Raw genomic sequence first — 15,439 nt, forward strand, 5'->3', positions numbered from 1 at the left:
ACTCCTATCTCATTTTATTCTCTTCACCATGTCCTTCAGGGGATAGTTTGCTAATGTGATGGTCTAGGTTTTTTTTTTTTTTGCCAGACATTTTTATTCAGCAACACACAGAAAAATAGGGTGTCAAAATTGAACCTTTAGGGGTACAACAGCTTTTGTGTCGCTGGGGCAGTACCTCTAAAAGGACATCTTTGTACCTTTTTTTACTCCTAAAAGGTGCATATTACTATGAACCTTTTTGTGTTAAAAATGGTACAAAGATGTCATTTTAAGGGTACTGCCCCAGCGACAAGCTGTTGTACCCCTAAAGGTTCAATTTTGACACCCTATTTTTCTGTGTGAAGGATACATAATTTGTTTTGAAGGTGACAGGAAAGACATTTGTTACAAAAGGTTTATATTAAAATAAATTGTTTTCCCCCCCAACTTTCTATTAATCAAAGAATCCTGAAAAAATGTCCCCAAAAATATGTTGAACTAATTGTGAACTATTTTCATCATTGACAATGAGAAATATTTCTCAGGCACCAATTCAGCATATTAAAATGATTTATAAAGGATCATGTGGCACTGAAGCTGCTGAAAATTAAGATTTGCCATCACAGGAATAAATTACATTTTACAGTATACTAAAATAGAAAACACTTATTAAAAATGTTACAATATTGCTGTAAGTTTGTTCAAATAAATACAGTTAATACCAGTATTAAGAGACGTCTTTCAAAAACAAAATCTTACCAACCCCATACTTTTTAATGACACTGTATACACTGTTAATCGGACTTGGTTGATTAGAGGTAATGCCTCATGTATTTCATCCTTCAAATACTAAATGATGCATTGTGTCATATGTTGTAGAGTGCTTGTTAATATACTGACTGATGAACTCATTGTGCCCGACAATGTTGGATCTTCTCCTAATCACTCTTTCCTTCTCTCAAACAGAAGCATCCTATCCAGTCCTTAGTCCATTGATTATACGCACCATAAGCCCCAAGAGGAAGCTTATTTGGGCCTGGCTACAGCGTGTGGGTGTGTAAGGAGCACAGGGTGGTCCTGTGGGCTAGAGAGGGCAACTAACTGGAGTAAACAGGACTCAGCAGGCTTAGTGTTTGTGTTTACTCTGCTGGAGAGGAGGCCATTAGAGCAAACAGCCAGCGTTTCTTCACATGTTGCTGAAAATCACCCCAACCTTCATTCACTCCTGTTTGGCACTACTAACACCCAGCCAGTGTGCCCAGATGGCCCCGCTTTCCAGATCTCTCACTGTTTCTGCCCTCTCTCCCCTCCCTCCCTGTGCCGTGGCGTCATTAAAAGTGTTGGTGAGCGGGAGGTGTAAAAACCGGGTGCCGAGAGAGGGAGCAGAAAACAATTTAGTGGCATTTAAAGATAAAGTCCTCCTCCTATTTACATGGCCTATCTATCTAATCCAATCTTCTGTGTCTGCATTTTTAATTTGCACATTCAAGCTAGCTTCAGAGAGAAACCTAGGCTTAATTAGTTTAGTTATCTCCCCTCATGAATGGATAAAGTTCCCACACTGCTGGTGTTTCAGATGAGGCCTAATTGGATTTTGAGGCCAAAAACAAAAGGAGAAATAAAAGAAACGAGAGTTAGATAACAGAGGGGAAGACTGAATTGATAAAGTGAAAGGGGGAGTGAACCGTTGTCACAGCTGAGGAGAGAGAAAAAACGTGGTCAAGATCCTTCTTTGAGGTCAAAACCAATGTAGGAGGGTCTATGACGCCTTTTTAGAAATATTTTAAAAGGTTAGTTCACCCAAAAATGAAAAGTCTGTCATTAATTACTCATCCTCATGTCATCCGACATCTTTAGAACACAAATGGAAGATATTTTTGTTGAAATCCAAAGCTCAGAAAGGCCTCCATTAGCAGCAATGACATTTCCTCTCTTAAGACCCATAAAAGGTACTAATTAAAAAGTCTATCTCATGTGTCATATCATCTCAAAATGTTTTTTTTGTGCGCAAAAAACCCCCCACTAAATAATAATCGTTTTTACTCAATAAGTTCTTGTCTTTTGTCTGGGCCTCTGACCTGAACTCACGAAGCACCAAGACATATGTGCGAGAATATTATGTTTCTCACAGTTTGGGCATCCAGGAAATGCACACTTAAGCACCCTTTTAAGCACAATGGCAAGACCTAAAGCACAATCAATGTAGATTTCAACACCTTAGATTCTGAGCATCTGCTTGTAAACAATGTTCCTCGCTTCTGCCAGTTCTACGTCATATTCTCGCACATCTTGTCATGGTGCTTCGTGAGTTTATGCCAGAGGCCCACACGGAAGACAAGAACTTATTGAGTAGAAACGTTATTTAGATTTTTATTTTTTGCCCACAAAAACTATTCTCATCTCTTCATTAAATTATTGTAGAGCCACTGTAGTGTGATGGACTTTTAACAACGTCTGCCTTTTATGGGTCTTGAGAGAGGAAATGACATTGGTGTCAATGGAGGCCTTTCTGAGCCATCGGATTTCAACTAAAATATCTTCATTTGTGTTCCGGAGGTGAACGGAGGTCTTGCGCTTGTCGAACGACATGAGGGTAAGTTATTCATTACAGAATTTACATTTTTGGGTGAACTAACCTTTTAAAAGAATAAAAAAACATTAAAACATTTAGAAATGTACTCTGTTTCAAGCAGTTTAAACTTTTAAGAAAAGAAAAAAAAATTGTAATAAAAATAGTTTTATTTTAATGTGGTTACCATCAAGTATAAATTTAAAATATATGCGATTGAGCAAGTAGGTATTTAATATTTTTCAAGATAAATAAATATTCATCATAAATATTTATGTCTCTCTCTGCATGATATTTTATGACGAACATACCATATTTGAATATATATATATAATAATATTTATAATTTTTATATCCCTGCAAGAAGAAGAAGAATTTCATTCTTTAAATAGGATTTTTCTCCCCCTTAATTATCAGGACTTAATTACTGTATTATCTTGACACTTTTGCCTTCATGCACCCCTTAAATATCAAATTGTATTTTATTCAGAAAAAAATATGATCATCATTGAAGAAGTGTGATTGTATTTATGAATTGCTTGGTTACACTTTATTTAAAGGTGTCATTGTTACAGTGTAATTATATATTAAAGTACTGAGTAGGTTAGGGTAGGATTAGGGTTTGGTTTAGTTGCATGTAATTATGCATAATTTTACCTATTTGTACAATTGAAAGTACAAAATATGTAACACTGTAAAATAAAGTGTAACAATTATTTTTTAAATAAATAAAATTTAAAAAGCAGCTCTTTTTTTTTTTAAAGGAACTCTCTATTGCAGATGAAGATATACACTCTAAATCATTGCTGCAGTTTTGTCTAAAGTTCATTAGCACATCAGCTTGGGATGTTTTCTGTTTTATATACAACTGAAACCTTTTCCATTTTAAATTTAGAACACCCCCTCAAGACCCCCTCAGGGCTTTCAGTGCAATTTGCCAGAAACTGCGCATTTGAATATAAAATCCAGGCCTCAAGAAAAGTAAGCCCACATTCGGTTTTAAATCGCAACCAGTTTTTGCCAGCATCCCTTAATAAGACGGTTTCATTCAACTAGAGCATAAGTGTCTGCATGTTAAAAAAAAAAAAAATCATCATTCTTAAAGAGACAACTGAGCCTGAGTAAATCAATTATTGAACATTACCCTTCATTGTGATATCTGATTCGAACAAGGTCAAGGGAATTATTAATAACCTTCTGTTCTCTTTCACAAGCACGTTTACAAATTAGCACTTCTCACAGGCCTGGGACCTGCTTTACGGAGCCGAGTTTTCTGAGCGGGCTGAAAGTGTGAAAGAGTTCCAGAGGGCAGAGCATTTGGAGAAGTCTAGATAATGAGATTCTTTTGTTAATGCCATTGAACTCGATTCAATTAGTGAAAAGGGCCCATGTTTGTGATATAGCGTGCACACTATACATGTGTCTGTATGTAATTGACTTTGTAAGCCCTCAAGGAACAAACTTTTAGCATGTCAAGCACAAATGGAGGGCTGATAATGTTTGCCTTTTTTTCTGTTTCTGTTTTTTTCTTTAGCCAAGTGAGCTGTTTTGGGGCTGATCTTGTGTGTGCTTGTGTGATGTATAGATTAATTAAATAAGCATATTGATTCCTGTTCTGGCAACACAGAGTGTGGGGTTTTAATTAGCCCACGCTTGAGTGTGTTACAATTCCTGTCTTATCTGTGTGGAACCAAGTGGAACTGAATGCATGAGGGCTGCTCATCAACTCAAAATTTCCAATAACCTTTTTTTTGTTGTTGTTTGTTTTTGTCCGATCCAAAACCCAAACTTTATTGTATGTAAGTATATGCAAGACTTCTACTGCTAATACTTTGAATGCAAATATTTGTGCCTAGCCATATTATAGAAAAAAAGGGGGGAAAAAACATGTAAAATGAATACATAAAAAAAATTGTGGCAACTTAAAAACAAAATGTTTAAGCAGACCCACAGTATAAAATATAGCAGCAGATCCTTAAGTTGCGAGGTGGGACCTCCATGGATCGAAATTGTTTGTTCAGCACATCCCACTGATCCTCGATTGGATTGAGATCTGGGGAATTTGGAGGCCAAGCCAACACCACAAACTCGTGCTCCTCAAACCATTCCTGAACAATCTTTGCTTTGTGGCAGGGCCCATTATCCTGCTGAAAAAGACCAAAGCCACCAGTGAATACTGTTTACATGAAAGGGTGTACATGATCTGCAACAATCCTTAGGTAGGGAGTACGTGTCAAAGTAACATCCATATGGATGACAGGACCCAAGATTTTTCAGCAGAAAAATATCCAAAGCATCCTCCACATCCCATAGTGCATCCCGGTGCCATGTGTTTCGCAGGTAAGAAAAGCACACGCACTCTGCCATCCAGGTGATGTAAAAGAAAACGTGTTCCATCAATCCACACAACAAACTGCGATGCATTGTATTCTGACACCTTTATGACAACCAGCATTAAGTTCTTGAGCAATTTGAGCTACAGTAGCTCGTCTATTTGATCGGACCACACAGGCCAGCCTTTGCTCCCCTTCTGCATCAATGAGCCTTGGCCGCCCATGACCCTGTCGCCGGTTCACTGCTGTAACTTCCCTGGATCACTTTTGATAGATACTGACCACTGCAGACCAGAAACACCCCACACGATCTGCAGTTTTGGATATGCTCTTACCATCGTCTAGCCATCACAATTTAGCCCTTGTCAAACTCGCTCAAATCCTAATGCCTGCCCATTTTTCCTGCTTGTAACATATCAACTTTGAAGACAAAATGCTGCCTAACAGATGCTGTGATGAAGAGTTATTCACTTCACTGGTCATAATGTTATGCCTATATATATATATATATATATATATATATATATATATACACACACACACACAAAGATTACCCGTTCAGCTCTGCGCCCCCACATTTTGGTCCAAAATTGCATACGTCGAAATATGCTGCAGCGCTGAAGTGGTTAACAACAACTGGAACATGAATTTACTGAATTGCAAAAAGCTATAAACACTAAACATTCTTAAATGATCTCAGATTCTTACATGATATAAAGTGATCTGGGTTTCTTACATCTATATTGTGTTAGGTATTTAATGTCTCAAATGTGTCTTGTTCCTACAGCTTGTGATTTAATTTTTTTTGGGAGCCCTTCATCTCTCGCTTGGCAGCAGATAAGTGTTACGACACATTTTTTGTGCACATCCAAGATCCTTCTGTCCTGCCTAGTGATACCTCGATCTGGTCTCCCTCACCCATCTTGTTCTTCATACATTTTTCACCATGCTGTGATCAAAGCTCACCCCTGTATTTGTGTTCTGCTGTAATGGCCAAGGATGTAACATGAAAATCTACTTAAATATTACGATCCATTTTATATCAGGCCTAGTGTTGACATGGCTTGTTTTGCGTGGGTATTTTTTAACATGATGATTGATTTATTTTGTTTAGACGGGTAGGAAGTTGCAGGAATGTTTGGTGCTGTAGGCGTGTCAGTGGGTGATCCGCATTCATATGCCGTGCACTTGTCTCAATATTGCAGCCAGGCCATGCAGCTGTGTCACACTCATCTGTTTTTTTTTTTTTTTTTGCAAAGATAAATGTGAGCTCAAGACACTTTCACTTTTGAACACATTCTCTTTAGCAGTCAGTTAAATAAAATGTAATAAGTGTTCAGTTCTCTCCCTGAGCAGAAGCTGAGCAGAAATATCACAGAAGATTGACTGGAGAGGAGCAAGCATTGAGAGTGTCAAAAATAAGAAATGGCTTCTTTTTTTTAAAGCGCTGAATGGCAGTGCATATATGATATTAATTGATTCATAGGCTGAGACACTTTTTGGATGTATTTTTATGGCATTTCTTCTATCCGAGTACAATGTAGTTTTAAAGTCCTCATGAAATCAAAATAAGCTCAGTATGAATATGTTAAGCTAGTGTACTCCAAAACAATGACAATATTTGCATTTAGAAGAGATCCTTCAAAACTTAGTCTCTCACTTCCGCCAATGTGAATCAATGATTTTGTTGACATCACTGTGCACTTCAGCTTCTCATTAGATTTTCTGTCCAATCAAATGCTCTCTAAAATCAAAAGCATCCCACCCCCTACAATAGACGCTGAAGCTGTGGCTAAAATCGGTCACTTGTTCACACATTTACAATTCTACATGGTGAATGGCACACTATAGGGGATACGGAACAATTCAAATATGCTTCCAATTGGGCGAATGAAGTCTTGTTTTTTTTACGCTAGTATCAAGCAAAGTGATGCAGCGTGCACCAGTGTTGTAGTCGAGACCAGCTCATTCGAGTCCGAGTCGAGTCGGAGTTCAGAGAGGGTCGAGTCCGAGTCGAGTCCCAGTTCAGAGAGGGTCGAGTCCGAGTCGAGATCTATCTATCTATCTATCTATCTATCTATCTATCTATCTATCTATCTATCTATCTATCTATCTATCTATCTATCTATCTATCTATCTATCTATCTATCTATCTATCTATCTATCTATCTATCTATCTATCTATCTATCTATCTATCTATCTATCTATCTAGCCTAACTTTACAAAGCTGCTGTTTTTCTTTACCTGATCACCTGCTCCTCCTCTCCCTCTGCTGACTTTTACCCTGCTGGTATATTTACCTCGAATCTGTTATAAAAACATGTTAAGAGATTATACACCTCATAACGTTTTGAAATTTGTATATAAAAATTCATAAAATTCTAACATAGTAGATATTATAAAAAGAAAGAAATTAAGTATAGAAACCGCCAGTAGGCGACGATTCACTGTTTAAATGAGTGAGCCACTTAAATCGTTCATTCATCCAATTCGTTCAAAAGTCAGATTAATTTAGGAAGAAAACAAAAACTGATGTGAATACTTTTGTCATTGACAAATACAGACACTATTGAAAAATGAAATAGCAAAACAGGCTGCTTTGGTAACTTGTTATACTAATAGTTATAGCTAACATTGCAATGGATTAGCTAGCTAAATATATGTGTACTTAGCTATTACACAATATTCTCATACCTGATTCTTAGTAGGACTACATGCTTTATTTATTTTTTGCATCCCTCTCTGACCAGCAGTTAAACATAGTCCGCTGTGCAGAGCTTCTCTTCATTTTGGCGCTAACGTTTGCTCTCCCATTCAAACCACTCGCGTTTTGGTGAAAGTGCGACTCATTGGTTGGGCGTTACCAATCGAGGGGGAGTATTTTTTGTCCTTTTATTATGACAAACTCATATTTGATTAGGAACAAAATTATTGTTTCCAAACAAATGAATTCTACATATTTTTATTTTGCTCTACTGGGTTGTAACTGAGGGATTTGAATGGGATTTGGTTACATTACCCCCCATAAACTACGCCCCTGAGTCACGTGCAGTTGCGCTTAAGAAAACCACACATCATTGTAAGTGTCAAACATCAATAGTACCTTGAAATATTAACATAGAGTAATAATCATTAATATTTTGAACGGGACTCGAGTGGACTCCCTGAGTCCTGACATGTTCGAGTATGAGTCAATTCCGAGTCCAAATGGACACGAGTCCATGACGAGACCGAGACCAAGTCCAAGTCTCGAGTACAAATCACTGGCGTGCACAGTCTGCTCTTGTGCAGAGACACGATAGCACAGAGTGGCTTATATGAGTGATTCAGCGCATACCATAAAACATATTTGATTTCTGTACAGAATGTATTTTAAAAGCAACATGGAAGAGATTAGGAGAAACGGTTAGATAGGAGGAAACTGCGGCTTTACCGAGCTCAACGGCTCTGGACGAGCTGTGATACTAACAAAACTTTATTTGCGCTATTTTAAAAGTGAGAAGAGCTCTTGGATATGTCCTGCCCTGCCTTTCCTGTTTCCGTACGTCAACACATTGAATAATACTGGCTTTTTCAAGGCACTTCAGTGAACATTTAAGAAAATGAGGTTCTCTTTCTGTGTGGCCCAGCTTTTCTTCCTCCTGTTAGAGTGTCTCAAGTAGACTTGCCTTATCTTTCTGACATCGATTTCTCCTGCTGAACACATCTTACCAAGGCTTTACTGCCTTTTATGTTCCTTAATCCTGGGCTACTTTAGCATAATGCTAATGCACTAGTCTTCATAGTCGCTCTGGAGATCTTTGTGAAATCTTCCCTTGGTTTCCAACTACAGTGGACAAAATATATTTGGGGGGACTTTGTTCTGACTGCTGTTCACTATGAAAAATTTCATGGGAGTTTAACAAATGAAAGCATTTTTTTTTTAAAGGGATTGAAAAAAGAAACTGTTGTTTTGGTATATAACTGAAACAGTGCAGCTTTCGAAATAAAAATATATTTTGTTTAAACTTTCAAATGTCATAATATATTACAAAATGTTTTTCAAGGTGTATTTAAAAAATAATTAAATATAATTTTAATTTAATTTTAAATTTAAATATATTTTGATATCCAAATACCTGTATATGAAAGGCAATGTAATTAAAACTTCTCAAAACTGTATTTATCTAAACATATTTTAAAATCTATATTAGCAAATATTACCTAATAATTTTTGTATGTTTTACTATATTTTTTATATTATTTACATATACAATAACATTTAAAAGGTTTGGGCCATTAAGATTTTTTTTTAACAACTACATATATATATAAGTATTACCTGAACACCAAATCAGGAAATTACATCATAGGAATACATTACATTTTAAAATATATATTTTATGCACTATGCAACTTTTCTGTCCGCTAGAGGGCGCCTATTCAAAACAAAGGTGTAGTTTGATGACCCCAAGTTTGTGCGCAGCTTCTTGGGACATGTGGTCTTCACCTCATAGCCGGTAGAAAATAGGAATGAAAATAAAATTGTAAACAATTGATATACCAATGTCATTTCCTCTCTCAAGACCTATAAAAAAGCACTAAAGACGTTGTTACAAAATCCATCTCACTACAGTGGCTCTACAATCATTTTATGAAGTGACGAGAATAGTTTTTGTGCACAAAAAAACGAAATAACGTCTTATATAGTGATGGGCCGATATCAATACAAAGTTTCAAACCGTTAACCGAATCAGCGTATTGACTCATGATTCGGATCGCGTGTCAAATTGCCAAACTGCTTAAATCATGTAACATTGGCGATCCGAATCAATAATCGATACACTGATTCATAATGGTTCGAAACTTTGTTTTGAAATCAGCCATCACTGTATGTCGTTATTTATTTATTATTTTTGCCCACAAAAACTATCCTCATCACTTCATAAAATTATTGTAGAACCACTTTAGTGAGATGGCTTTGTAACAACGTCTTTATAGTGCCGTTTATGGGTCTTGAGAGAGGAAATGGCATTGGTGTCAATGGAGGCCTTTCTGAGCCATCGGATTTCAACAAAAATATCTTCATTTGTGTTCCAAAGATAAACAGAGGTCTTACGGTTGTCGAAAGACATGAGGGTAAGTAATTATTGACAGAATTTTCATTTTTGGTTGAACTAACCCTTTAATGAGATTAACAACACAAGCCTCGCGAGCAGCGGGACTTTTATTATGACAGGACACCGTCTCAGGACACAGACATTTGGGATAATGTAGCTCTGTTTATCATATTAGATACATTTGAGTGTGTTGAAAATTATGTTACGTTACTCTGTGCGTTCACTCGGCAGTTGCTGACACTTGTCCACACTGCTAAGAGTAAAGCGTTTCTGCAGAATAAAACCAGAAACTGAGGGTAACGCAGATATGACGCAATTGACAGGCGACTCCCTCAGACGTCCAATCTCTTTCAATAAAATAGCACTTTTCTCACAATTTACAAATAGTTGAAAACATTTGGGATATTATAAGTATTCAACTAGTAAGTATTCAATTGGTGAGCATAAGAGACATCTTTCAAAAACATTACAAAATCGATACATTATTGTTTATTTATTTTGCCATGGAGAAGACATACGATATAGTGCATGATATGGACATTTTTTCGAATACAGTACTTTATGAACATTTCTGGTCACACTTAGATTAGGGTCCAGTTCACACTATTAACTAACTTAAAATTTTCCTCAATAAACTCCTAATTTTTTTAAAATTAATAGTTAGTAAGGTAGTGTAGTTTAGGTATTGGATAGGGTATTGGACAGGAATTGGGTAAGATCAAGGATGTAGAATATGGCATTATTAAAGGGTTAGTTCACCCAAAAATGAAATTGATGTCATTAATGACTCACCCTAATGTCGTTCCACACCCGTAAGACCTCCGTTCATCATCGGAACACAGTTTAAGATATTTTATGAAGAGTCATTAATCAAGATTCATTAATGACATAAATTTCATTTACCCTTTAAGTGCTTTATAAGTACTAATAAACAGCCAATATCCTAGTAATATGCGTGTTAATAAGCAACTAGTTCACAGCAACTATGAGAATTGGACACTAAACTAAAGTGTTATCACATTTTTATTGGAAAAAAAGGATGTCAGATCGGTTTGAATGGTGTTAAGAAGAATAAATCACAGCGGAAGTAAAACATTTTGGAAGAAGAATTACTTCTATAACTCAGAATACAACAATGAACATCCTTTTGTCGTACTTGATTGACAAGGCCTACCCAGATGGGTGTGCTAGCGCATCCAAGAGGTCAGTGTTTAATTGCATTATTTTAAAGCTTCCGCCACCCACTACTACTAAAGAGACACAATGACCACCCTGTCACGTCTGCTACTCCAAACACACACTCATCTAAATTGCATTAGAGTTCACTGAAAATAAGCACCCTATCTATTCATTGATGTCTATTGTCTCTTGACTTTCGGTTCAGACTCACATGATGCTTCTCAGTGGTTGAGTGAGCAGGAACTGTCTTTTCTCCCAGAAAATCTCTCAAAAAGCTTTTTAATTACGACAAGCCGTGTTGGCATCCATACATCCTGAACTACCCATCCCGATGTCTTCACTTTATCCCTCAGAATGTCCCGATAATGACCCGTGTGGTATGTCTTTCTTTCTTTATTCATTTTAGCTCCTCAGTGGCTTTTTGTTTTGTCCTTTCCAATAGCCTGTGCCAAGCTTTTGCTCATTAGAGAGTTTGGTGAAGTGTGGCAGGGTCCATTCAAGCCCTCCAGCTGTAGAGTCTTTCACCTATTCCCTGAAAGAATTTAAGGTTGCTCTGCTGGTCGGTCTGTTTATCTGGCAGACACTGGAGGGACAAACAGAGAGACCTCTTCCCATTCTCCCCACGGCTCCGGTCCCAGTCGCACCTGTTCGCCGTGCTAGTGTCCACGTAAAAAGCCAACTCATTAGAGCCTGAGGCCATTGTGGGGCATCTTTTAGGAGGAGGTGAAGTGGAAAGGTCCAGACTGCTGTGGGCAGCAGGAACCCGAACCTCCATTCTGCGCTTGCACAGAGGAGCAGGCGTGACCCAGAGCCAGGACAGTTATTAATCGCTGCTGCAACCTGTGCTAATTGCTGCGTTATTTACTGCACTGTTGCTCCTGCACTTGTGCACAATGATCTTTTATGTGGGGAAATTGTGGCTTTGTGAGTGATTGACTGATGCAGCTGTGAATGGAGGCCTGATTTGTTTCCATTTTGGCTATTTTGAGCATGTACATGGCATACAAAAGATCCAGTCAGCCTCGATTGTGTATATCAATTGTCATTGTATAAGTGACCCAGGGATTGTTGTAACTAACTGGATTAAGCCTGGCTGCCTTTGCTGTAGCTAAACAGGTCACGCTTCATGTGTGGCATTACGGCTACGCTGTGTGTCATTCTGCGTCGCTTTTACCCGCTCCCTGACCCCCTGAACTCCCTTCAGGGACAGACCCCTGAGCAAACTGACCCTCTTTGGTCGGCACTGGCCAGGTGGCTCCTGACAAGCTCTGACAAAAACAGGAAGCATACCTCTGGACACGGCAAGCCCCAGTGGGGCTGTCTGATTGGCTGCTGACTCAGCGCTGCTGCCCAGGAAGTCCTGACCCAGGAAGTGTCCAGGGACTTGGACAAGATGGCTGAATAAATAATGTGTGTGGAAGCAATGTTAGAAGCAATGAATCAACAGGTTTGGTTGATACTCAGACATGTGTGGAGATATTCGGCTATTAATCTTAGTTTTTTTTTTTGATGGCGATGATGTTACATTAAAAGAACACATGGGATGTCAAAACAAGCCACCTATGCCCTAATTTTTTCTGTACAACCAAATATTTGTAAAATACTTATTGTTATATACTACTGTTCTCTAAAAAAGTAAGACTTTTTTTATTTATATTTTTATTTTGAACCACAGCATAGCTTAGTGTGGCATTGGCATTATTCCAACAACACTGACAAATGTTCAATCTTATTTAGAAAAATAATAATAAATAATATAAACAAAAATAGAAGGATGTTAGAAGGATTGATCAAAAGTGACAGCAAATAATTTTAATTGTTACAAAAAATCCTGTTTCAAATAAATGTTTTTTTTAAACTTCTATTCATCAAAATGTATCACAGTTTACACAAATATTTTAAGCAGCACATTGATAATGCATTTTATGTGTTTATACACATTGATCAGGCATAACATTATGACCACTGGTGAATAACATTATTATCTCTTCTTATTGATTATCACTTCATCACGGCACCTGTTAGTGGGTGGGATACATTAGGCAGCAAGTAAACATTTTGTCCTCAAAGTTGATGTGTTAGAAGCAGGAAAAATAGGCAAGCGTAAGGATTTGAGGGCCAAATTGTTTTGACTGGATCAGAGAATCTCCCAAACCTGTGTTCCTGGTCTGCAGTGGTCAGTATCTATCAAAAGTGGTCCAAGGAAGGAACAGTGGTGAACTGGCGACATGGTCATGGTTGGCAAAAAATTGCAAAAAATTGTTAAGGAATGGTTTGAGGTGTTGACTTGGCCTCCAAATTCCCCAGATCTCAATCCAATCGCAGATCTGTGGGATGTGCTAAACAAACAATTGTGATCCATGGAGGTCACACCTCGCAACTTACAGGATTTAAAGGGATCTGCTGCTAACATCTTGATGCCAGATACCACAGCACATATTCAGGGTCCAGTGGAGGACAAGCCTCGACGGGTCAGGGCTGTTTAGGCAACAAAAAGGGAACCAACACAATAGTAGGATATATTGGTCATATGGTCATTGGTCACAATGTTGTGCCTGGTACATATATATATATATATATATATATATATATATATATATATATATATATATATGAGGCATCAATTATGATGGAAAATACACCCGATCTTACAATCAAAACAAGTTCAGTGATGTTTCATTCCTGTTGTGAAAGGTTAGTAAATTAGTTCATTCACCAAATATATTAGACCAAATAGAATATATGTAAATGATGGAAAAAAAGCAAATTAATAATCACATAAAATAAGGCATAAAAAGGATCAAACATGAAAAGATTTATAAAGATGAAAAATGTATCAAATAATTTACCAAAAGACAAATAAAAAAAATACAATTTAATATAAAAGAGTTAACATTTTGTTACACAATCACGCACACATGCACGCGTACACGCACACGTTGTGTTTTTAGTTTAGAGAAGCACTATAATGAACTAACACAAGGCCATGTTATATCTGATTACTGCATGCCTTTCACCCATTTAAAAGTGCAATTTCTATTCAACAGGTAAGGAAATATTATCTTTAAACACTGCACTTGATTCTATTAATAATGTTTTTTTTCTTTTTTCTTTTTTCTTTGTGCAATGTTGCTAGAGCCTCAGAAAGAGAACCTCTGCCTCCTGTGGAGTTTGTGTGTGTGTGTGTGTTTATTTTTATTTTTATTTGTGTGTGTGTGTGTGTGTGTGTGTGTGTGTGTGTGTGTGTGTGTGTGTGTGTGTATGTGTGTGTATGTTGTGGTCAGGACTGTGGTTTAAAGTGGAGTTTGTAGGTTTGACAGATGAGATGGCTACAGAAGGAAGGCACTGCGGTGTGAGGTGGTAAGGCTGAGGGTTGAGAGCAGATGACCTTCACTTCTCTGAGGGAGAGAGAGAACAGTTCAAAGGTGCAAAGGTCATTGTCTTCCACTTCTCTCATTCCATTCCCTCCCTCAAAACCTCTTGCCATCTTCTACTTCTCTTTCTACTCCTTTCACAGAAAGTGACACCTGCTGAGCATCTTGGGCCCCATTGCACAAATTTATGTTGATGTCAGCAATGAAAACAGCACCACATCTCCAAATATTTGTAGAACAGCAGTCCGTCCATTTTCTCTCTTTCTTCTACACCTCTCTCTTTCCCACTTTCTTATTCTCTTCAATCTCTTCCTCTTTTATTTTGTTTTTTATTGATTTATTTTTCTAAAGCCCCAGCCTGGGACTATGTGGCTTTCACACATAATGTGAAATGTTGTTTCTGTGGAGATTATTAACACACGTTTGTAAAAGTCTTTTCTCTGGGTGGGATCAGAGCTGAAAGGGTGGGATAAAATTGCATTCCTCCATTTCACATCTGTATTTTACTTGGCTAAAAATGTGTGTAAAATAAAAAATTAAAGATTTAGTGTTGTCCACAAAGTTATAGCCTATTGTCTAAAGGTGAACAGCAATGTGAAAAATAGAAAATATTGTCATCATTTACTCACCCTCATGTTGTTCCAGACATCTTACAAAACACAAACACAAAAGATGATATTTTGAAGAATATTGACGGAAACATTGGCTTCCATAGTATTTTTTCTTTTACCAACGCTCTAAATATCATATTTTGTGAGTAAGTGTAGGCTATCACAAAAGTATTTTGTATCACTTTAATATTTTCCATTTTTGGCCGAACTATCCCTTTAAAATAAAATATTTATTAACTCTAATATTATTCACAATCAGGACTGACCAACACAAATGACTACTACAGCCACATA

At 37.3% G+C, this 15,439-nt stretch overlaps 1 long non-coding RNA gene across 4 annotated transcripts in view; it reads left to right on the forward strand.

Annotated features, from left to right (window-relative positions):
• Nucleotides 1–1,842, forward strand: part of LOC137075448 (uncharacterized) — a 65,223-nt gene extending 63,381 nt beyond the window's left edge. For all 4 annotated transcript variants that reach the window (XR_010905042.1, XR_010905041.1, XR_010905044.1 and 1 more), the window contains one exon: nucleotides 946–1,842. This is a non-coding gene — a long non-coding RNA (uncharacterized lncRNA). The remainder of the gene's footprint in view (nucleotides 1–945) is intronic.
• The last annotated feature ends 13,597 nt before the right edge of the window (nucleotides 1,843–15,439 follow it).

The sequence above is a fragment of the Pseudorasbora parva genome, chromosome 5 (genome assembly GCF_024679245.1).
Source record: "Pseudorasbora parva isolate DD20220531a chromosome 5, ASM2467924v1, whole genome shotgun sequence".
Lineage (NCBI taxonomy): Eukaryota > Metazoa > Chordata > Actinopteri > Cypriniformes > Gobionidae > Pseudorasbora > Pseudorasbora parva.